Raw genomic sequence first — 25510 nt, forward strand, 5'->3', positions numbered from 1 at the left:
CACACACTTTTTCAGTTCTGCCCACAAATTTTCTATGGGATTGATATCAGGGCTTTATGACGGCCACTCCAATACCTTGACTTTGTTGTCCTTAAGCCATTTTACCACAACTTTGGAAGTATGCTTGGGGTCATTGTCCATTTGGAAGACCCATTTGCGACCAAGCTTTAACTTCCTGACTGATGTCTTGAGATGTTGCTTCCATATATCCACATCATTTTCCTCCCTCATGATGCCATCTATTTTGTGAAGTGCACCAGTCCGTCCTGCAGCAAAGCACACCCACAACATGATGCTGCCACCCCCGTGCTTCACGGTTGGGATGGTGTTCTTTGGCTTGCAAGACTCCCCCTTTATCCTCCAAACATAACAATTGTCATTATGGCCAAACAGTTATATTGTTGTTTCATCAGACCAGGACATTGCTCCAAAAAGTACAATCTTTGTCCCATGTTCAGTTGCAAACCGAAGTCTGGCTTTGTTATGGCGGTTTTGGAGCCGTGGCTTCTTCCATGCTGAGTGGCCTTTCAGGTTATGTCGATATAGACTCGCTTTACTGTGGATATAGATACTTTTGTACCTGTTTCCCTCCAGCATCTTCACAAGGGCCTTTGCCGTTGTTCTGGGATTGATTTGCACTTTTCACACCAAAGTACATTCATCTTTAGGAGACAGAACGCATCTCCTTCCTGAGCGGTATGATGGCTGCGTGGTCCCATTCTGTTTATACTTGCGTACAATTGATTGTACAGATGAACGTGGTACCATCAGGCATTTGAAAATTGCTCCCAAGGATGAACCAGACTTGTGGAGGTCCACAATTTCTTTTCAGAGGTCTTGGCTGATTACTTTTGATTTTCCCATGATGTCAAGCAAAGAGGCACTGAGTTTGAAGGTAGGCCTTGAAATACATCCACAGGTACACCTCCAATTGACTCAAATAATGTCAATTAGACTATCAGAAGATTCTAAAGCCATAACATAATTTTCTGGAATTTTCCAAGCTGTTTAAAGCCATAGTCAACTTAGTGTATGTAAACTTCTGACCCACTGTAATTGTGAAACATTGAAATATGAGTGAAATAATCTGTCTGTAAACAATTTTTGGAAAAATTACTTGTGTCATGCACAAAGTAGATGTCCTAACAAATTGCCAAAACTATACTTTGTTAACAAGACATTTTTGGAATGGTTGAAAATGAGTTTTAATGACTCCAACCTAAGTGTATGTAAACTTCTGACTTCAACTGTACATAGGTCCAACAGTTGACAGTGTATGTCATAGCAAAAACCAAGCCATGAGGTCAAAGGAATTGTCCATAGAGCTTCAAGACAGGAATGTGTCGAGGCACAGATCTGGAAATGGTACCAAAAAATGTCTGCAGCATTGAAAGTCCCCAAGAACACAGTGGCCTCCATCATTCTTAAATGGAAGAAGTGTGGAACCACAAAGACTCTTCCTAGAGATGGCCGCCCGGCCAAACTGAGCAATTGGGAGAGAAGGGCCTTGATCAGGGAGGTGACCAAGAATCTGATGGTCACTCTGACAGAGCTCTAGAGTTCCTCTGTGGAGATGGGAGAACCTTCCAGAAGAACAACCATCTCTGCAGCACTCTACCAATCAGGCCTTTATGGTAGAGTGGCCAGATGGAAGCCACTCCTCAGTAAAAGGCAAATGACAGCCTGCTTGGAGTTTGCCAAAAGGCACGTAAAGACTCTCAGACCGTGAGAAACAAGATTCTCTGGTCTGATGAAACCAAGAGTAAACTCTTTGGTTTGAATGCCAAGCCTCACTTCTGGAGGGAACCTGGCACCATCCTTATGGTGAAGCATGGTGGTGGCAGCTGTGGTGATGTTTTTCAGCAGCAGGGACTGAGAGACTAGTCAGGACTGAGGCAAAGATGAACGGAACAAAGTACAGAGACATCCTTGATGAAAATCTGTTCCAGTGCGCTCAGGACCTCAGACTGGAGTGAAGGTTCACCTTCCAACAGGACAACGACCCTAAGCACACAGCCAAGACAATGCTGGAGTGGCTTTCGGGACAAGTCTCTGAATGTCCTTGAGTGGCCCAGTCAGAGCCCGGACTTGAACCCGATCTAACATCTCTGGAGAGACCTGAAAATAGCTGTGCAGCAACGCTCCCCATCCAACCTGACAAAGCTTGAGAGGATCTGCAGAGAAAAATGGGGAAACTCGCCGAATACAGGTGTGACAAGCTTGTAGTGTCATACCCAAGAAGACTCGAGGCTGTAGTTGCTGCCTAAGGTGCTTCAACACAGTACTGAGTAAAACATCTGAATACTTATGTAAATGTGATATTTCAGTTTTTCTAAAATTTCGAAAATCCTGTTTTTGCTTTGTCATCATGGGGTATTGTATTTTAGAATAAGGCTGTAACCTAACAAAATGTGGAAAAAGTCAAGGGGTCTGAATTCATTCTGAAGGCACTGTATGTCTTAAGCTGCCACCATTAAAAGCATAGCTCAGTGGAATTCTTTTTCCACTAATGCCGCCGGCAGTGGAAGTTAAGAGCATTATGCAGGTGTTACAAATATCACAAAGGAGAGCTGAGAAGGAGCAATGGGATAAAATATATGAGATTTCCTTCTCTGTTTGAATGATGCACATAAAAAAATCTTTACGCACACTAACCCTAAATATAGAACATCAGTCCTTTCAAACGTAGTCAGTAACTAAAGGGGTTGGTTGGGGAGACAGAGGGATATGACTAACACTTCTTGGAGACTGTTTCTCAAGTCTAATCCATGAAATGGCTATCCCTCAAAATGTGCTTACAAATAAAAGCAAAATAACGTTTGTTATCAAATAGGGTTCCTCAAATTATTTTAGTACGACCCAGCGAAACAAACTTCCTGTATCTGGCTCATAGCTCCCAGGCAATGATATTCATCTATGAATTATTAAATGATTGTCCTGCTTATGTGCACTGAAATACAGTGAGTTTGGCAATTGTCCGCATTTCGAAATCTGTTGCAGTTCATTTGAATTATTTTGTAGTTTTATTCCCTTGTTAGCTAATAGGAAGGGTTAAACAGTTTGTATATGTATTTGTTATCTATTCCAGCATTCTTGATAAGTGAAGGAAATATTTAATGCATAACAATAAATTGCATATTTATTTCCAAGCAAATGTTATCTGGAATGAATTCCTTTTTTTTTGGTTTCTGGTCCACGAAATCCTACTACATCTATATTAACATATGCAGTGCAGAGTGGAGTGTGGTCCCTGTTCATGAGCTATTTCATCTCTTTGGGCTTGACATTTGAAAGCTTCCATCCCCACCTCGTCCACACACCAAAGAGAAGTGATATGTGCAAATCCAGCATTGTTGTTGCATAGGCTCATGTCTCATGTCTCAAATCACCCTAAACCATTATTTACTCTTAATGTCATTTCACATTGCAGCACAAACACCTCTTATAAATTCCTTATGCAAAAAAATAAAAAAATTGTGTAGAGGTAAAGTGGAAAGATTCTCTGAATAGCCTTGCTTAATTTGATATGAAGAGAGTTCAGATTATTCTGCAAAACTGATACAGAACTCTGAGTCATTAGATGAGTGTAAATTCATTTTTGATTTATCCTTTATTTGACTAGGTAAGTCAGTTAAGAACAAATTCTTATTTACAATGACGGCGTACCCCGGACGACACTGGGTCAATTGTGCGCCGGCCTATGGGACTCCCAATCATGGCTGGATTTGATTCAGCCTGGATTCAAACAGGGATTGTAGCATCGCCTCTTGCACTGAGATGCAGTGCCTTAGACCGCCGCACCACTCGGGAGTCGCGTTCATTCCAGGGGGCCTGGAGCACAGGTGTCTAAAAAGCATTTTCTGGGTAAAAAAAAACCTCAGTCTAATGATTAACTCTTTAGCTGGTATTAATCCAATGTTGCACGATGCTTTGCCATGGAGGCCAGGTATTGTTGCTGGTGAGACGCTCTGGCCCCTTGTTGGCAGCAAAGACAGGCTTCAGAGTAAGCCAGCTGTCAGGAGACAGTCCACTAGGTTGGGATTTCAGTGTACTCAACCAACAGACAAGGATCTGTTATGGTTAACTAAGAATAACTAAAGGCAGTAAAATAAAGAAAAAGGAAACTATGGTCATACCCCATTAAACCCCTTCAAATCCCTAAACAAGAGACCATTTCAACGCTGTAGGGAATCCATTGTGAAAAGTCTTGAGAAATCGCAGTGTAAATATTTATAGAGACCTTAATGATGCATGGGGCTTGGACACTGTCTCCAGTGAGGTTTGTATTAAACAGAGCTGCAGAGGTCATGATGGGTGTGTCAGATTACTTGGCCACATTGGATATGAAAGAGAAAGAAAAAGGCTGTTGTCGGCCTGGAATAGGATTTGTTCTTGTAACAATGTGGAGGATGTATCATGTCGAAATATCTGTGGCACATTATTGTGAGTGTGATGGATGGGGTAGGGTGAGGGGCAACGCCAGGGCCTAATGTGGCCCAGTCCAGGGTCCCCAACTGGGCAGGATAATGCCTCTGCCTCTCTGTCTAAACACAGGACCAGTAATTGACAGGTATGGCTCAGGTGATGTTTGGGCTGATTGAGATGGCTTCCAGCAGAGTGAGAAAATGATTCTCCAAGGTCGTAATACATTGAAAAAACACGGGATGATAATTTCTTTGTTTTACTTAGCATATCAACGACTGAAAGCTACTTTAGTCACTTCTTACATAACTACTAAAGTAGCACATTTTAAACAGACAGGATTTATATAGCACTTTGCCAAGGGGGAACTGACCTCATCCACTATATAGTGTAACAGACTCCTGGGTGATGTAACTGCGACTGAGTCCATTTTGTGGCAGGAAGCCCACCACCACATATCAGGCATCTGTGGAGATATGAATAAATATGGGAATTAATGAATGTGACCTTGGGAAATAGTGATAAAACTCTTGGTGGGAGAGGGTTGGAACAGCTTTCCGTATGGTTTTTTTGTGTTTAAGCTGCACATCTAGGTCTGGATTCCATCAACCTAAATAAGATCTGTCACTGACTTAAACAAATCATGTGTGTAGCTTTGTTTGTCCCTTGTGTGGAGATGCTTCAGAACTTTGTTTACTGAAGTGGGGGAATGTTTGTCTCTTATCATGGGTTTCAGAGAGAGGTGAGAATGCAAATGATTCTGGTTTTATAATAGTCTGCATGTGTTAATACACAAGACTGCAGTATAGATAGACAGCTTACTGACATATCCAACTTTTTTACAGTGTGCATATCATATGAGCCAAGTCGTAATAATTAATAAATAACAAATACAGTGCTGCATGTATTTCAGTGACCATCCATCCTTTGTCAATAGATGGAGGTTATGTTTGGGCTATCACACCACAGGAGATCAGATTAGCAGGTCACACATGTCAACAGGAGGAGGAGAGTAGTAGATAGATGGGAGATGGACTGGAATTGGTTTCCCTATAAAAGGTCCATCTAATGGTCCTGCCCCTGATCCAGCAGGCAGATCCCTGCAAGGCTCTATCCTATGTACTGGATATCACCAACGCAGCAGCCCCCGCCGCCCGCCTGGCCCACACCCTCTGTTTGGTCTGTGAGATTCTCATTTCTACCCAGCAGCTTGTTTCCTTTCCATTAGCTGGCGCGGCACAGGCCCACGTTGATTCAATTACATCCGCTGTACGTGCCAATGGCTCCCCTGCTCCCCAGCATAGCACCGCCAGCCAGACCATCCATCGCCGCTGCCTTATCACGCCAACTGTCCATGGCACCACTGAGTATCCCCATTCAAATTTAGGATCTGTCACCTATAAGAATAAAGAGAAGCGAGAACAAGAGACAAAGGCACTCTTACAACCAATAGTTTATTTTTATTCAAGTTTAACATTGATGCTGCCGTAGTCATTACGATCAAACACGATTCTTCTTTCAATGAGTGTCAATAGTTATACTAAATGAAACATCAGATTAAATCAAATCTTTTTTGTGTATGTGGACTTCTTTGAATACAAAATGAGTCTACTTTTTATTTTAAGGATGCTAGCATTAACTTGAATTAAAGTATTCCTTGGCAGGGTAGCCTAGTGGTTAGAGCGTTGGACTAGTAACCGAAAGATTGCAAGATTGAATCCCCGAGCTGACAAGGTAGAAATCTGTCGTTCTACACCTGAACAAGGCAGTTAACCCACTGTTCCCAGGCCGTCATTGAAAATAAGAATTTGTCCTTAACTGACTTGTCTAGTTAAATAAAGGTCAAAATAAACATTCATGTATTCAGAAATGCAATGTCTTTCTTCCAATGACAATATCTAAGAAGAGCCTGTCCTGATACATCTGTCAAACACTGTGTCTATTTTAACAACTCAGACACTAATTAGCCCAAGTTTGATCAAAAAAGGCTGACATTATCAGAAAAAGAACATCATAGACACCAGCATGATAAGCCCTGCTAATAATGTTTGCATTTAATTATTCATATACCCTGTATATTGTACACTCCTTCACAGAGAAATTGTTTCAGAGTCTAACATTTATTGGTGTTCCCGTGGAGAGGCCTTGCTCTGTGAATAATTGTTTAATAACTTCAAAATGAACAAAGCGGTTATAACCAAGAACAACAGGTTTTTTTTTGGCCATATGACCTAACCAGGAAAAACTCAAATGGCCTTAGTGACAAATTAATGTGAGAAGAAAGTCATATTGGTTTGCTTTTTAATAAACCACATTCTGCTCATCTTCTTTGCCTACTCTACTCTGCCTGTGAAATACCTTTTTTTTCTTTAGCAATTACGTCCTGGTGTGATTAGGTCAATGATGCAGTACAGTTTGGGTTTTTACTGTCTCTAAGCACAGTGGGGTTGCCTGACTTGTCCATCACCACTCTCTCTCTCTCTCTCTCTCTCTCTCTCTCTCTCTCTGCGAGGAGAAACAGACCGTTCTCCAACGCCCACTGACTGATAAGGTGTCAGATATCTTGCTCTCCGTGATGGGAGCTGCTCTGTTTTTGTTTAATCTGAACTCCCACAGCATCAAAACATTTGAATCATCATCTTTAACATGCTCCGTGCGCTGCCTGCATATGCCTCAGATTTTGCAGCAGAAATCAATCTTTTAGGGTGGAGACTTTTAAATAGGACCAGACAGAACTAAACACCATATTTACATCGTACAAAAGGCCACATGGTGTAGCTATATTCTTCAGAAGGTATATTCATTGCCGTAATACGTAGCTATATTCTTCAGAATTCGGATTGTAGGCCCGATTTGGTTCGACATTTGATTCCTGATCTCTGGGAGTCACAAAGATGGTTAGCCTACATAAGCCAATCACTACTCTTCAACTAATTATACTAATGTATCAATGTATGACTGAAAATATAGGATGTGTTTTGTCATACAGCATATGTGTTAATGCAAAGTTATTTGCCCCATACCTTATTTGTTGAAATTATAATTGGTTCTATATATAGAGCAATGTCTGATGTGTATTATTTTACTTGGATCACTGGCCCAGTTCCCACCAGACTCAAAAGAGAAACAAAATGGTGGTTCACATCACAGCCAATAACAGGAGAGAAGGAAGGTGTTGTTCTCACCCAATGACTAATTTGTGCTTTTAGAGAACTGATTAAAACCTGCCACACTTGCTGATTGCTATGCCATCCACCAGTGTCACCTAAGACATGGTATCTGTTTTTCCTTCCCTCTCCCTGCTTTAGCCTGCTAAATGCGGCTGTGTGAACAGTGAATCCATTACCCCAGCGACAGCCAAATTCAATTATTAGACGGACTAATAATCTGACGGAATTGATCGTTCACTATATTCCCAGCCAAATGGCCAATGCAGGAAGGATCATGTTTGATATTCCTTGCTGTAGGATAGGAATAGGACACTGTGGCTGAAAATGAGCTTTCACCGCCCAGAGTGGAGGGGCCACTGTTTAATTTGTAATCAGAGAAAATGGAAGACTGATAATCAAACACATTATTTGATTAGGCTATGTTTATTACATTGTATGTCCAATGTAGAAAAAAAAATATCTGAGTCTTTGCTTTACATGACTGGTCAATATATGCAGGCAGAAAATATATTTGTTCCGGGGCCACCAATGGGGGCCCAGAGTTTTTCCTGATCTGGTAGGCTAAACTAACCAGGTAAAACTCCGGATCCTAGTTGTAGGGTATGAGAAAGTAAAAAAAATCAGCTGTAAAACCGTGTTATGTGGGCTATGATGGGACCAGATTTTTTCTAATCAGGTCATATGTTTTTTTTTAAACGGAGTGGCTACAGTTCTGGATTATCTGGAAACCTGATTTTCCGTGGCAAAAAAATACAGCGATTTCTTGATCAGCGATGAACGCCTTTGTCTGCTGTAGCCTACAATCTTCATGTTGTACACAAATGACTTGATTGACATGTTCCAACTACTGCATTCCATGCCTCATCAGGTCATTAAGCAAAAGCTTGATTTCATGTTCTTTTTTTCAGGAGGCGAGTTAGGCTACATGCATCTTTTTACATGTTGTACACAAAAGACATGATCAACATGTTTGTACAAACTCGCAGATAGCGTAGTTTTTTTCCAATGCAAAACTCAAGTGGGGGTTACACTAAATTGTACAAAACGTTAGGAACACCTGCTCTTCCATGATATAGACTGATCAGGTGAATCCAGGTGAAATGTATGATCCCTTATTGATTTCACTTGCTAAATCCTCTTCAGTCATCTATGGTTCACGGTGGGAACCACACATGGGGATCCTCCGTTCCCCTACTCTGCGTCTCACAAAGACATGGCGGTTGGAACCAATAATCGCAAATTTGGACTCATCAGACCAAGGACAGATTTCCTCTGGTCTAATGTCCATTGCTCGTGTTTCTTGGCCCAAGCAAGTCTCTTCTTCTTATTGGTGTCCTTTAGTAGTGGTTTCTTTGCAGCAATTCGACCACGAAGGCCTGATTCACAAAGTCTCCTCTGAACAGTTGATGCTTAGATGTGTTTGTTACTTGAACTCTGTGAAGAATTTATTTGGGCTGCAATTTCTGAGGCTGATAATTCTAATGAACTTATCCTCTGCAGCAGAGTCTGGGTCTTCCTTTCCTGTGGTGGTTCTCATGGGAGCCAGTTTCATCATAGCGCTTGATGGTTTTTGCGACTGCTCTTGAAGAAACTGTCAAAGTTCTTGAAATGTTCCGTATTGACTGACCTTCATATCTTAAAGTAAAGTAATGAAAGCCTTGGTTTCATGCATGTTAACATTAGAAGCCTCCTCCCTAAGTTTGTTTTATTCACCGCTTTAGCACCCTCTGCCAACCTGGACGGCTTAGCCGTGTCTGAATCATGGCTTAGGAAGAACACCAAAAACCCTGAAATTTCCATCCCTAACTGTAACATATTCCACCAAGATAGAACTGCCAAAGGGGGAAGAGTTGCAATCTACTGCAGAGATAGCCTGCAGAGTTCTGTCTTACTATCCAGGTCTGTACCCAAACAACTCGAGCTTCTACTTTTAAAAATCCAACTTTCCAGAAACAAGTCTCTCACCGTTGCCGCTTGCTATAGACCACCCTCTACCCCCAATTGTGCCCTGGACACCATATGTGAATTGATTGCCCCCCATCTATCTTCAGAGCTTGTGATGCTAGGTGACCTAAACTGGGACATGCTTAACATCACGGCCATCCTACAATCTAAGCTTGATTCCCTCAATCTCACACAAATGATCAATGAATCTACCAGGTATAACCCCAAATCTGAAAAAACACGGGCACCCTCATAGATATCATCCTAACCAAATTGCCCTCCAAATACACCTCTGCTGTTTTCAACCAAGATCTCAGCGATCACTGCCTCATTGCCTGCATCCGTAATGGGTTTGCGGTCAAACAACTACCCCTCATCACTGTCAAATGCTCCCTAAAACACTTCAGCAAGCAGGTCTTTCTAATCAACCTGGCTGGGGTATCCTGGAATGATATTGACCTCATCCCGTCAGTAGAGGATGCCTGGTTATTCTTTAAAAGTGCCTTCCTCACCATCTTAAATAAGCATGCTCCATTAAATTTTTTTTAACCAGGAACAGATATTGCCCTTGGTTCACTCCAGACCTGACTGCCCTTGACCAGCACAAAAGCATCCTGTGGCGTACTGCATTAGCATCGAATAGCCCCGTGATATGCAACTTTTCAGGGAAGTTAGGAACCAATATACATAGGCAGTTAGGAAAGCTAAGGCTAGCTTTTTCAAACAGAAATTTGCATCCTGTAGCACAAACTCAAAAATGTTCTGGGACACTGTAAAGTCCATGGAGAATAAGAGCACCTCCTCCCAGCTGCCCACTGCTCTGAGGCTAGGAAACACTGTCACCACTGATAAATCCACTATAATTGAGAATTTCAATAAACATTTTTCTACGGCTGGCCATGCTTTCCACCTGGCTACCCCTACCCCGGGCAACTGCCCGGCACCCCCCACAGCAACTCGCCCAAGCCTTCCCCATTTCTCCTTCACCCAAATTCAGATAGCTGATGTTCTGAAAGAGCTGCAAAATCTGGACCCATACAAATCAGCCGGGCTAGACAATCTGGACCCCCTCTTTCTAAAATGATCTGCCGAAATTGTTGCAACCCCTATTACTAGCCTGTTCAACCTCTCTTCCGTATCGTCGGAGATTCCCAAAGATTGGAAAGCTGCCGCGATCATCCCCCTCTTCAAAGGGAGAGACACTCTAGACCCAAACTGCTACAGACCTATATCTATCCTATCCTGCCTTTCTAAGGTCTTCGAAAGCCAAGTTAACAAACGGATTACCGACCATTTCAATTTTCACCGTACCTTCTCCGCTATGCAATCTGGTTTCAGAGCTGGTCATGGATGCACCTCAGCCACGCTCAAGGTCCTAAACGATATCATAACCGCCATCGATAAGAGACATCACAGTGCAGCCGTATTCATCGACCTGGCCAAGGCTTTCGACTCTGTCAATCACCACATTCTTATCGACAGACTAAACAGCCTTGGTTTCTCAAATGACTGCCTCGCCTGGTTCACCAACTACTTCTCTGATAGAGTTCAGTGTGTCAAATCGGAGGGCCTGTTGTCTGGACCCCTGGGAGTCTCTATGGGGGTGCCACAGGGTTAAATTCTCGGGCCGACTCTTTTCTCTGTATACATCAATGATATTGCTCTTGCTGCTGGTGATTCTCTGATCCACCTCTACGCAGACGACACCATTCTGTATACTTCTGGCCCTTCTTTGGACACTGTGTTAACTACCCTCCAGACGAGCTTCAATGCCATACAACTCTCCTTCCATTGCCGCCAACTGCTCTTAAATGCAAGTAAAACTAAATGCATGCTCTTCAACCGATCGCTGCCCGCACCTGCCCGCCCGTCCAGCATCACTACTCTGGACGTTTCTGACTTAGAATATGTGGACAACTACAAATACCTAGGTGTCTGGTTAGACTGTAAACTCTCCTTCCAGACTCACATTAAGCATCGCCAATCCAAAATTAAATCTAGAATCGGCTTCCTATTTCACAGCAAAGCATCCTTCACTCATGCTGCCAAACATACCCTCGTTAAACTGACCATCCTACCGATCCTCGACTTCGGCGATGTCATTTAAAAAATAGCCTCTAAGACTCTACTCAACAAATTGGATGCAGTCTATCACAGTGCCATCCGTTTTGTCACCAAAGCCCCATATACTACCCACCATTGTTACCTGTACGCTCTCGTTGGCTGGCCCTCGTTTCATACTCGTCGCCAAACCCACTGGCTCCAGGTCATCTACAAGTCTCTGCTAGGTAAAGCCCCGCCTTATCTCAGCTCACTAGTCACCATAGAAGCACCCACCCATAGCACGCGCACCAGCAGGTATATCTCACTAGTCACCCCCAAAGCCAATACCTCTTTGGCCGCCTTTCCTTCCAGTTCTCTGCTGCCAATGACTGGAATGAACTGCAAAAATCACTGAATCTGGAGAATCATATCTCCCTCACTAGCTTTAAGCACCAGCTGTCAGAGCAGCTCACAGATCACTGCACCTGTACATAGCCCATCTGTAAATAGCCCATTCAACTACCTCATCCCCATACTGTATTTATTTATTTATCTTTCTCCTTTGCACCCCAGGATCTCTACTTGCAAATTCATCTTCTGCACATCATTCACTCCAGTGTTTAATTGGTATATTGTAATTACTTCGCCACCATGGCCTATTTATTGCCTTACCTCCCTAAGCTTACCTCATTTGCACACACTATTATATACTTTTTTCTACTGTATTATTGACTGTATGTTTGTTTAATCCATGTGTAACTCTGTGTTGTTGTATGTGTCGAACTGCTTTGCTTTATTCTTGGCCAGGTCGCAGTTGTAAATGAGAACTTGTTCTCAACTAGCCTACCTGGTTAAATAAAGGTTACAGTTGTCACCTGGAATGCATTTCAATTAACATGTGTGCCTTGTTAAAAGTACATTTGTGGAATTTCTTTCCTTCTTAATGCGCTTGAGCCAATCAGTTGTGTTGTGACAAGGTATGGGTGGTATACAGCCCTATTGGGTAAAAGACCAAGTCCATATTATGGTAAGAACAGCTCAAATAAGCAAATTAAATTGATTTCACCTTTATTTAACTAGGCAAGTCAGTTAAGAAAAAATAAAATTTTTACAATGACTGCCAACCCCGGCCAAAACCGGACGACACTGGGCCAATTGTGTGCCACCCTATGGGACTCCCAATCACGGATGTGATACAGCCTGGATGAAGCTGGTTGAGAGAATGCCAAGAGTTTGCAAAGCTGTAATCAAGGCAAAGGGTGGATCATTTCAAGAATATCAAACATAAAATATTTTTGGATTTGTTTAACACTTTTTTGGTTGCTACATGATTGCATATGTGTTATTTCATAGTTTTGATGTCTTCACTATTATTCTACAATGTAGAAAATAGTAAAAATAAAGAAAAACCTTGGAATGAGTTGGTGTGTCCAAACTTTTGACTGGTACTGTATATCAAATTATATCACATTCACATTTTCGCTTAACACAAATAAATAGGCCTATTTTAGGCTATGAATACATAGCTTAACCTATAAATGCATGACGATACCGCCTCGTTTCCCCTGGCCAGAGGGGATCAGAGTGCATAGGCTTCTTTAGGCTACCTGCAGCTGTGGTTGTTATCAGTAGGCTACACGAGTTGACAAGTCATGACAAAAGTCAGTCTAAAGAACTATACTTTGTGCCTCTTTTCAACGCTTTTGTGTCAATATTTTTATTACACCGAGGTGTTGAGACAAATGCAAGCTCCCCACACGTCTGCCGACGGCCCTGCTGTGCTAATCTCAACGTGGATAGATGGAACTCACAACGTAATACTACAAATGAAGAAACATATCCTATTTGTACGGTGCATTCAGAAAGTATGCAGACCCCTTGCCTTTTTCACATTTTATTACATTACATCCTTACTCTAAAATTGATTACATTGATTTGTTTCCTCACCAATCTACACACAATACATAATGACAAAGTAAAAACTGTTTTTTAGAAATATCACATTTACATAAGTATTCAGAACTTTTACTCAGTACTTTGTTGAAGAACCTTTGACAGCAATTACAGCCTCAAGTCTTCTTGGGTATGACGCTACAAGCTTGGCACACCTGTACTTGAGGAGTTTATCCTATTCTTCTCTGCAGATCCTCTCAAGCTCGGTCAGGTTGGATGAGGAGCGTTGCTGCACAGGGGGATCAACTCCATATTAATGCCCATGACTTTGGAATGAGATGTTCGTCAAGCAAGTGTCCACATATATATATGGTTTGTCGAGATCGGTGTGAAAGAACTTGACTGGCCTAATAGTACATACTATATATATATATATATATATATATATATATATATATATATATATATATATATATATATATATATATATATATATATTAGTATGTGGACACTTGCTCTGTGCAGGCCAGTCAAGTTCTTTCACACCGATCTCGACAAACCATTTCTGTACGTACCTTGCTTTGTCCAAGGGGGCATTGTCAAGCTGAAAGAATAGGGTCTTCCCCAAACTGTTGCCTCAATGTTGGAAGAACAGAATCATCCTAGAATGTCATTGTATGCTGTAGCATTAAGATTTCCCTTCACTGGAACTAAGGGGCCAAAATATGAAAAACTGCCCCAGACCATTATTCCTCCTCTAACAAACTTTACAGTTGGCACTATGCATTCTGGCAGGTATCGTTTTTCCGGCATCTGCCAAACCCAGATTCCTCTGTCGGACTGCCAGATGGTGAAGCGTGATTCATCACTCCAGAGAACGAGTTTCCACTGCCCCAGAGTCCAATGACGGCGAGCTTTACACCGTTCCAGCCGACACTTGGCATTGCACATGGTGATCTTATGCTTGTGTGTGGCTGCTCAGCCATGGAAATCCAAATCCGTTGAGGGTTGCAACTGAGGACAGACGATCTTCAGCACTCGCCGGTCCCGTTCTGTGAGCTTGTGTGGCATATCACTTCGCGGCTGAGCCATTGTTGCTCCTAGACGTTTCCACTTCACAATAACAGCACTTACAGTTGACCAGGGCAGCTCTAACAGGGCATGCATTTGACGAACTGACTTGTTGGAAAGGTGGCATCCTATGATGGTGCCACGTTGAAAGTCACTTAGTATTAATATGTATTTATTTTAAAATTTTCAGGGGTTGCTGCACAACCCTCAGCACCTCTACTTCCCACAGCTATGCCAGTAGCTATTTGCAACAGCAACACTATTAAAGTCATTCTAACCACTTTCAGTCATAGGCCTATTGTGGTTGGAGATATGCACAGATTCATTCACCTTGTTTCGGTGGTAGCCTAGACCTTGGCCAACTTTCAGACAAGCATTCGGTTTATGAAACATAGTTAGCACTTAGTGTATTATTATACATTTTGCAGTAATTAAAAGTAATATATTACTCACTTTACCAACGTTTATACCAGTTGTTACAATGTTTCCAGCAGGGGTTTAATTTCTCCCTGTTTGTTATTCTGAGAATATAAATGTATGAGTTCTTCATTAGTTCTGCTTTGAGGTGTGCACAATTTGTTCTATGCTGATTCATCTAGGAATATCATGCTATGTTTATGAGTGTAATAGGTCTACTGTGATATCTTTCGTGTCCCTATTTCAAAATGGTATTTTAATTTTTTTAAATCTTATCTTTAACTCTGAATTGTTGTAAAAGGACCCAGCATTTCACTGTTGGTCTACACCTGTTGTCTCCGAAGCATGTGACAAATACAATTTGTTTTGATTTGCCTTTAGAGAGATACATGTAACATCACCTCTCTGGAGAAGTGAGTCGGTTTGACCGAATCCAGGTACAAGGGTTGCCAACTGGTAGCCTATTTATGACAGTCTGTTTCAGACCTTAGGGTTAGAGTTAGGAGGTAGACAGCTAATTTGCTAAAAATATTTTCTGGATCCATTTGTGTGTATTCAATTTGACTGCTGACCACAGATCACCTGGCTTTAAATAAAACACCTGACTTCACCTGAAAGACTTCAGGTCCAGCGCCTACATGCCACCTCCCTTGGCCGTGAGACACCATGTTAGCTACTTTACCACAGCTCCCAATGTTTCTATGCAGTTATAAAGCTAATACTAAAGTGTTATCTGCTTACAGTGTTATTAACTAATAGCAACGTAATGTTATGTGCTTCCATAAGCTATAGCTGTAGGTTTTCCTTTAATTTTTGTTGTATTTCCCTACAGCCTAATTAAACAGTGGCTCCACCATTGCAACATAGGCCGTAGTACAGTAGGCTGGTTAGTAGGGGTAATAATGAAGGGAAGCTAACCTGTAAATGGAAGCAAAACTGTTTTGCATTGTAACAATTTCACTGTATTCATCCGGAAACTTTTTATTTTCATTTGATGTACATTTATTTTGAAGATGAGTTTTGTCTCCATCTCCCTTGAGTGTCCTCGGTTCCCAGGGAGGGCTTTACTTCCATCCGCCTGTTTTGATTGGAGGAAGATTTCTAAACCTAGTGTAACCATTCGCGCTGTTCTCTTGCACTGTTTGGGTCTGGAAACGTGCGACAGATGCGAAACTGCTTCCATCTGGTATCGCAAGGAAGTGGAAAAGGGGGGTGATTCTACTTAGGTGCCCTCGGCAAGACATCCTGCTTGCATTGCTACTAAGATCTGCGAGCTTCATTTCGTTTCACTAGAAAGCTGGAGAGGACGTGCGTTCCTAAGCGGCTGCACCGGATTGTTCGTTGGGGATGCTACGGTTTTATTCCTTTTCACTTGATACTATACTCGCCCTAGGCGTCTAGTTCCACTGTCTTCACAAACGGTCCACGGCATTTCTCTTATCCAGCGGAACTCACTGGAGGAGAGGCGCTTGGACCAGTGATAACGCAAGGACGGGTCGAGTTGGATGTTCATAGCCATAAAGAAGTGGTCATAGTCTGGAGCTGCTGATGGCACAAGCAGTGGACTGACAACATTGAGTCTGGTTTCACTCCAAGCAAGGTAAGGGATTTAGCCCATAGTTTTCGTCCTATCCATGTATTTTAGTACAGTTGTGTTGTGCAATTTCTGGAGTCATTTCAACTGGAAATTGTGATAGTCCTGCGATTGGACCGAAATTGCTTTTCCAAATTATAAAACCTACCCCTCAGATGCGACATTTTTGATACATTTAATACGTGATCTGAGTGGACTGGGTCCATTGTATGTCCGGCACTTTAAAGGCAGTAAATTAGGGTTATAGGCGACTTATTTTGGGGGGTATTTTGATTCTCATCAGGACTGTAAACATAGCCTATATCGAATTATCTCATGTCGTTCACTTTTTCATATATCCTCCGTTTCTAATCGGAAACCTGTCGGTCCAATGACACATTGACTATTCACGGCTAGTTTGACACCGGTAGGCTGTACTACATATTTGCGCCCCACCGATCCATTTTCATGTTTTTGTGACGAATAGCGTACACGGTAACTTTGTCTGGAAGTGTAGGGTATACGGGGATACATTTCCTATCAAGAGTTTGTAGTTAAATAGCTAATTAACCTGAATTGGATGGATAGCCAAGTAGAATGTATATTCTATTCATTGTAATGCGGGACGATATTCCACTTTCTCTCCTGCCTGCATTCATAATACGGTTTTTGTTTTTCGTAATTTATTATATTATATTTTGAAGTCAGTTTAATTTCTTAAATTGTGTATTTTTTTTGTATTTATTGCCATTTGATAGCAGTTGTTTGAATCTTTAGTTTAGCCTACTTCTGAGTCACAGTTTTACAGTGATAACAGGTTGGTGTGTCATTTACAACTGAATACAAACTGAATGGGTCAAAAACAATTTTCCCCTTGTTGCGTCTCTAACCAAGGCGATATAGCCTAGAGCACGTTTTTTGTTGCATTGATCTTATTAGACTAAACTACTCAGCAATTCATGTGAAATGTGAATTTCAGAATTCACAGGCATTCTAAAAATGTTTTCAATATGTTTTATTCATTGGGAGAAGGTAGCCTAAAGAAAACAGCGTTTGTAGCTGGTCCATTGCATCGGCTGTGTGTATTCACAGAACCATCAGTATTCATGTCCACAGCTCAAGATTGCTGCTTTCAAGATGAAAATAATCTCCCCTCCACCCGCTACCCCTCTACTCCCACCGCACTGTTGCTCAGCGAAATGTCTGCCCTGCTTCCCTTCAAGTGCTCTTGTAGGAACCTTACTAATTTAACGTTCTCCTTATTGAACATGCTTTTACAGATATTATTCGTCTGTGTTACGTCCTAACAAGGCGTTGAAAAGAAAGAATGCGCATCATAGGGTTTATAATTTAATGAATTGTATTTAATGGTGATATTACCCTTCAAATAAATTCCCAATGCTTCATTTGATGAAACAATAATGAATGAATTAAAATGAAAGTGTAATAATGCTTGATGGTGAAATCTTTTGAGCAGCACAACCAGAAGTGAGTGAGTCACATCAGAGGAGGCTTAGCTCCTATCACAACTCAGAGGCGATGGTGTGTGACATGACTGCTGAAAATAGTTGAGATATACATAGATCAAAGAATCGCATAGATTGCTTCATCCTTATTCTATAGCCTTATTCTATTCTATTTCAAATTCACTAAAACATTTGAAAATCAGTTTTGAGAAAAAAAAAAAAAAACATTTCAGAATCATAGTTAGCCTACCTGTTAACTGTACAATTCTCTGAATGATCGGTTTAGTTTCTGACTGACCAGACTGAAATAGTTGAATGACAAAACTGAATAGACCTCTATAACTACAGGTACAGGCAACAGTCTTGAAACCTCCAGAGGAAGAAAATACATGTTTTCAAGGAATCAATAGAGGGTGCTGTTGTTCTGTGGACAGCTGGCCCGGTTTGCTTACAGTACCTTGGCACTAGTCTCTGAGGGGCACTCAAAAAGATGGAGCGCCATTGCCGGTGTTGCCCATGGTCCCAGGGGATGGTAAATTCAATCTAACAGAGGCTATGGCTAATGCTGTGGCACTTTGTCAGGATTAACATCTTTCTAGTCAGTGGCTTCTGTTACCTTCGGTGTCACGTTACCACCTTGGAGGGGAGAAAAATGAGGCACCGGTTTCCTGCTCTGTTCCATGCTGTGCTATTCCAATTCCACATTACTGTGGGTCGATAGAGGAAGAAACTCCATCATTTTCAACAAATAAAGACATTTGTTATTTTGACTGCCAACTGGAGCTTTTCAATTAGTTATTTTTCTACTTCGAGAAAAAAGGAAAGACTCAAAAGTTTGCCCTTTTTAAAATGTAGACTCCATGCACAGCCATTAGCTAAATAGAAATAGACGGCTCTCAGTTTGCCGAACTTGAGCTGAAAATATATTTTAATATTGTAATATATTTTGGCAGTAAAGCACAAAGTCTTGTTTGGCCATGTGTCCTTTAGTATGGATTCTAATCACAAGGTAGTCTACAAATTACTTGACATGACAATATGACAATTTTTAAACACACAGTACCTGGATAATTATTAGTGGATGTCAACCTAGACCTTAGACCTCCTGCATGGCAGCCTAATTAAGACATCAAGTTATCTGAATATGTGGCACTTCTTAACCCTGCTTCCCTGTTACTGTTCAATAGTATGCTAATATGGGACGTCTGTGTCCTTCCATCAGCAGCTAGTAGGGTGACAGATTGGATTGAATCATTGTCTTCATGTCGTGGGACCTAGATTAGGGTACCCCACCATTTCACAATCTAAGACAGTAGATATCCGGTGTCTACTGCTCGGTTACTACTAGGCTTCTTTCCATTCCCTGTGTGTTTATGTTTTACACATGTCATTCAGGTCATGTGACAGATATTAAGGTCAGGCGACGTGGCTTTCAGGCAGTCATGATATGCCCACGCCATCTATCGCACAAGCAATGGGATATGAAAGCAAGGTATTACAGCATTGCTGGTTGAACATTAGCCGTGTCCTTTTTTTTTAGATGGATATTTGCGGTGACTTTGAAGACGAATTAAGATAGTAATAGTCAAGTAATAGAATAACCACCAAGTCTCATTTAGTGAAACATTCTGGACAAAAATAATCTTGAATAGTGTTTATATCTATTTTCTTTAACTAATTACAGCATTGATAGTGGGTGGACAAATTAGAGATTGAATTAATAGTTACAGAATTATGCAGTACTAATATTGCTTGACTCTGATGAAAGTAGGACCGTGGCTAAGTTTATTCAAAGCTGTCCTTGTTGTTGCACTCCGCATATTGCTGGGTAAATCACTGTGGTCACACAGAACACTGCCACTTACCCTCAAGAGCATCGTTGATAATGATTTCATTTTCAAGCGATATTAACATGACTTATTTCTACTTATGTACATACTTGTTGTGTTGCTGAATAAGACAATCATAACACATGTAGGAATGTCCAAGTAAATGACATGCCTATTCTTCAGTGTGAAAACAACACCTTTATACAAGAGCACTTGGGCTGGTAGAATTGACCCTGAGTGTGTAAAGATACTTACTACAAGACCAGAACACCATGTTCCTTCCATGCCACCTTTAGTGTACAACATTGCAATCTGAAAGGACTCTTCGTAAGGCCATATCAAGTATTTAGTTTCTATCTTCACCCTTAAGTGCAAGGCTATGTGTGAGTCAATGTCTATTTCAAGGGTGTCAACATGGAGGCCATATCCTTGGGTTGCCTCCTTGGGGTGCCTTTTCATGACAGTAACTTGTGTAGAAATATGTTTTGCTTTCTAACATTGTATTTTAATGCAACGCTTCTGATTAACATACTGGAGGAGTTCTAATTAAGCAATAAGGCCCGAGGAGGTGTGGTATATGGCCAATATAGCACAGCTAAGCGCTGTTCTTATGCACGAGAGAACGCGGAGTGCCTGGACACAGCCCTTAGCCGTGGTATATTGTATATCACAAACCCCCGAGGAGCTTTATTGCTATTATAAACTGGTTACCAAATCAAATCAAATTTTATTGCTCACATATACATGGTTAGCAGATGTTAATGCGAGTGTAGCTAAATGCTTGTGCTTCTAGTTCCGACTACGCAGTAAAATCTAACAAGTAATCTAACAAATTCACAACAACTACCTTATACACGCAAGTACACACAGATGTAAAAGGATGAATAAGAATATGTACAAATAAATTTATGGATGAGCGATGGCGTGCGGCATTGGTCAAGATGCAGTAGATGGTGTAGAATATATACTGCTCAAAAAAATAAAGGGAACACTTAAACAACACATCCTAGATCTGAATGAAAGAAATAATCTTATTAAATACTTTTTTCTTTACATAGTTGAATGTGCTGACAACAAAATCACACAAAAATAATCAATGGAAATCCAATTTATCAACCCATGGAGGTCTGGATTTGGAGTCACACTCAAAATTAAAGTGGAAAACCACACTACAGGCTGATCCAACGTTGATGTAATGTCATTAAAACAAGTCAAAATGAGGCTCAGTAGTGTGTGTGGCCTCTACGTGCCTGTGTGAACTCCCAACAACGCCTGGGCATGCTCCTGATGAGGTGACGGATGGTCTCCTGAGGGATCTCCTCCCAGACCTGGACTAAAGCATCCGCCAACTCCTGGACAGTCTGTGGTGCAACGTGGCGTTGGTGGATGGAGCGAGACATGATATCCCAGATGTGCTCAATTGGATTCAGGTCTGGGGAACGGGCGGGCCAGTCCATAGCATCAATGCCTTCCTCTTGCAGGAACTGCTGACACACTCCAGCCACATGAGGTCTAGCATTGTCTTGCATTAGGAGGAACCCAGGGCCAACCGCACCAGCATATGGTCTCACAAGGGGTCTGAGGATCTCATCTCGGTACCTAATGGCAGTCAGGCTACCTCTGGCGAGCACATGGAGGGCTGTGCGGCCCCCCAAAGAAATGCCACCCCACACCATGACTGACCCACCGCCAAACCGGTCATGCTGGAGGATGTTGCAGGCAGCAGAACGTTCTCCACGGCATCTCCAGACTCTGTCACGTGCTCAGTGTGAACCTGCTTTCATCTGTGAAGAGCACAGGGCACCAGTGACGAATTTGCCAATCTTGGTGTTCTCTGGCAAATGCCAAACGTCCTGCACGGTGTTGGGCTGTAAGCACAACCCCCACCTGTGGACGTTGGGCCCTCATACCACCCTCATGGAGTCTGTTTCTGACCGTTTGAGCAGCCACATGCACATTTGTGGCCTGCTGGAGGTCATTTTGCAGGGCTCTGGCAGTGCTTCTCCTGCTCCTCCTTGCACAAAGGCGGAAGGTAGCGGTCCTGCTGCTGGGTTGTTGCCCTCCTATGGCCTCCTCCACGTCTCCTGATGTACTGGCCTGTCTCCTGGTAGCGCCTCCATGCTCTGGACACTACGCTGACAGACACAGCAAACCTTCTTCTCACAGCTCGCATTGATGTGCCATTCTGGATGAGCTGCACTACCTGAGCCACTTGTGTGGGTTGTAGACTCCGTCTCATGCTACCACTAGAGTGAAAGCACCGCCAGCATTCAAAAGTGACCAAAACATCAGCCAGGAAGCATAGGAACTGAGAAGTGGTCTGTGGTCCCCACCTGCAGAACCACTCCTTTATTGGGGGTGTCTTGCTAATTGCCTATTATTTCCACCTGTTGTCTATTCCATTTGCACAACAGCATGTGAAATTTATTGTCAATCAGTGTTGCTTCCTAAGTGGACAGTTTGATTTCACAGAAGTGTGATTGACTTGGAGTTACATTGTGTTAAGTGTTCCCTTTATTTTTTTGAGCAGTGTAGTATATACATATGAGATGGGTAATGTAGGATTTGTAAACATTATTAAAGTGGCATTATTTAACATGACAAGTGATACCTCTATGTAAACATTATTAAAGTGGCGTTATTTAAAGTGACTAGTGATACCTTTATTAAGTCCGTAATTCGATAATTTACAACTCTAACGTAATCAGAGCAGTAAAACTAAACTTTTTGTCATACCAGTCAATCAGAATTCAGGGCTTAAACCACCCAGTGTATAATACACTCTAGAAATTGTGTATAGAAGGGTAGCTTTGAAAGTGCACGGGAATATGCCATACCTTATTGCTAGTGATCAACTCTGAAGCTGTGCACAAGCTTTGTGTATGATATGAGCATCAGCATCTATGTGAGTGTGGATATGTGGACACATGCTCAAACTGTGTCCATATGCGTGTCAAAAGCACAAGCTTAACATACTGAAGGCCAACATGCCAAATGCTGCATGTAAGCTTAACTGATTATGGGGTTGATTTAGGTAGGGCCTCATTTACCGTACCAGTGTTGCAGTCTGAATTATCCACTCATTAAAACAGGCCTCTCAGGAACATTCTAATGCCTTTATTAACCTTCCTGTTTCCTGGAGGGGCATGTTGGCTGAACTGGATTTGATGTCTGGCAGCAGCATGCATAGTCTTTCTCTGATGTACAATTCACACTTTGATCAAATGGCGCATTATGATATTGCTTTTCTTTAAGCTGGATGCTTGTCATGATGTTCTAACAAATTTCCCCTCATAACTTCTGTGTGTATACATTTTTGGATCACATGCACTTGGGAAAAGGGGTAAAAGTCACACAAAATTATACAATTCCATATTTTATTGAGAATGGCAAGTTTTGTACCGTACATTTGCTCTGAGTATCTTGGATGGGTAACGTCGCTGCACAGCAGGCAACATCCACACTGAGCTAAAGGGTAGAGCTGCCGCTTTCAAGGAGCGGGACTCTAACCCGGAAGCTTATAAGAAATCCCACTATGTCCTTCGACGAACCATCAAACAGGCAAAGCATCAATACAGGACTAAGATCGAATCGTACTACACCGGCTCGGATGCTCCTCGGATGTGGCAGGGCTTGCAAACTATTACAGACTACAAAGGGTAGTACAGCCGAGAGCTGCCCAGTGGCACGAGCCTACCAGACGAGCAAAATTACTTCTATGCTTGCTTCGAGGCAAGTAACACTGAAACATGCATGAGAGCATCAGCTGTTCCGGACGACTGTGTGTTCACGCTCTCCGCAGCCGATGTGAGTAAGACCTATAAACAGGTCAACATTCACAAGGCTGCAGGGCCAGATGGATTACCAGGACGTGTACTGTGAGTGTGCGCTGACCAACTGGCAAGTGTCTTCACTGACATTTTCAACTTCTCCCTGTCTGAGTCTGTAATACCAACATGTTTCAAGCAGACCACCATAGTCCCTGTGCCCAAGAACACTAAGGTAACCTGCCTAAATGACTACAGACCTGTAGCACTCACGTCTGTAGCCATGAAGTGCTTTGAAAGGCTGCTCATGGCTCACATTATCCCAGAAACCCTAGATCCACTCCAATTTGCATACAGACCCAACAGATCCACAGATGATGCAATCTCTATTGCACTCCACACCTGGACAAAAGGAACACCTACGCATGTGAGAATACTATTCATTGACTACAGCTCAGCGTTCCACACCATAGTGCCCTCAACGCTCATCACAAAGCTAAGGACCCAGGGACTAAACACCTCCCTCTGCAAATGGATGCTGGACTTCCTGACGGGCCGCCCCCAGGTGGTAAGGGTAGGTAACAACACATCCGCCACGCTGATCCTCAACATGGGGGCCCTTCAGGGGTGCGTGCTCAGTCCCCTCCTGTCCTCCCTGTTCACTCATGACTGCACAGCCAGGCACGACTCCAACACCATCATTAAGTTTGCAGATGACACAACAGTGGTAGGCCTGATCACCGACAATGATGAGACAGCCTATAGGGAGGAGGTCAGAGACCTGACCGTGTGGTGCAAGTACCACAACCTCTCCCTCAACGTGATCAAGAGAAAGGAGATGATTGTGGACTCCAGAAAAATTAGGAACGAGCACACCACCATTCTCATCGACGGGGCTGTAGTAGAGCAGGTTGGTGTCCACATTGGTGTCCACATCACCAACAAACTAACAGGGCCCAAGCACACCAAGACAGTCGTGAAGAGGGCATGAAAAAACCTATTCCCCCTCAGGAGACTGAAAATATTTGGCATGGGTCCTCAGATCCTCAAAATGTTCTACAGCTGCACCATCGAGAGCATCCTGACAGGTTTGATAATTGCCTGGTATGGAAACTGCTTGACCTCCGACGGCAAGGCGCTACAGAGGTTAGTGCGTATGGCCCAGTACATCACCGGGGCCAAGCTTCCTGCCATCCATGACCTCTATACCAGGCGTTGTCAGAGGAAAGCCCTAAAAATTGTCAAAGACTCCAGCCACCCTAGTCATAGACTGTTCTCTCTGCTACCACACGGTAAGTGGTACCGGAGTGCCAAGTCTAGATCCAAGAGGTTTCTAAACAGCTTCTACAGCCATAAGACTCCTGAACATCTAATCAAATGGCTACCCCAGACTATTTGCATTGCCCCCCCCCCCTTTACTAATAACTCTGTCATTATCTATGCATAGTCACTTTAACAACTCGACCTACATGTATATATTACCTCAATTACCTCGTCTAACCGGTGCCCCTGTACCGGTACCCCCTTTTTTTGGTATTTTTCTTAAAACTGCATTGTTGGTTAAGGGCTTGTAAGTAAGCATTTCACTATAAGTTCCACACCTGTTGTATTCGGCTCATGTGACAAACACAGACTTGTCACGAAGCCACTCTTGCATTGTCTTGGCTGTGTGTTTGGCATTCAGGCCAAGGAGTTCAATCTTGGTTTCATCAGACCAGAGATCATTTTTTCTCTAAAAGTCCTTTAAGTGCCATTTAGCAAACTCCAAGTGGGCGTCATGTAGGGTTGCACAATTTGGGGAATATTCAGAGGTGGAAACTTTCTATGGGAATTAATGGGAATATATGGGAATTAACGGAAATATTTGCAAATTCATATTAATACCATTTAAATGTAGATGTTTTTTGCATTGGAT

At 42.4% G+C, this 25510-nt stretch overlaps 1 protein-coding gene across 1 annotated transcript in view; it reads left to right on the plus strand.

The window, feature by feature from the left end:
• Positions 1 to 16101: 16101 nt before the first annotated feature.
• The window catches only part of LOC115202912 (cadherin-11-like), a 74568-nt gene continuing 65159 nt past the window's right edge, over positions 16102 to 25510 (plus strand). The window contains exon 1 of the mRNA XM_029767079.1: positions 16102 to 16560. The gene's annotated coding sequence lies outside the window, so the exon portion shown is untranslated. The remainder of the gene's footprint in view (positions 16561 to 25510) is intronic.

The sequence above is a fragment of the Salmo trutta genome, chromosome 12, assembly GCF_901001165.1.
Source record: "Salmo trutta chromosome 12, fSalTru1.1, whole genome shotgun sequence".
Lineage (NCBI taxonomy): Eukaryota > Metazoa > Chordata > Actinopteri > Salmoniformes > Salmonidae > Salmo > Salmo trutta.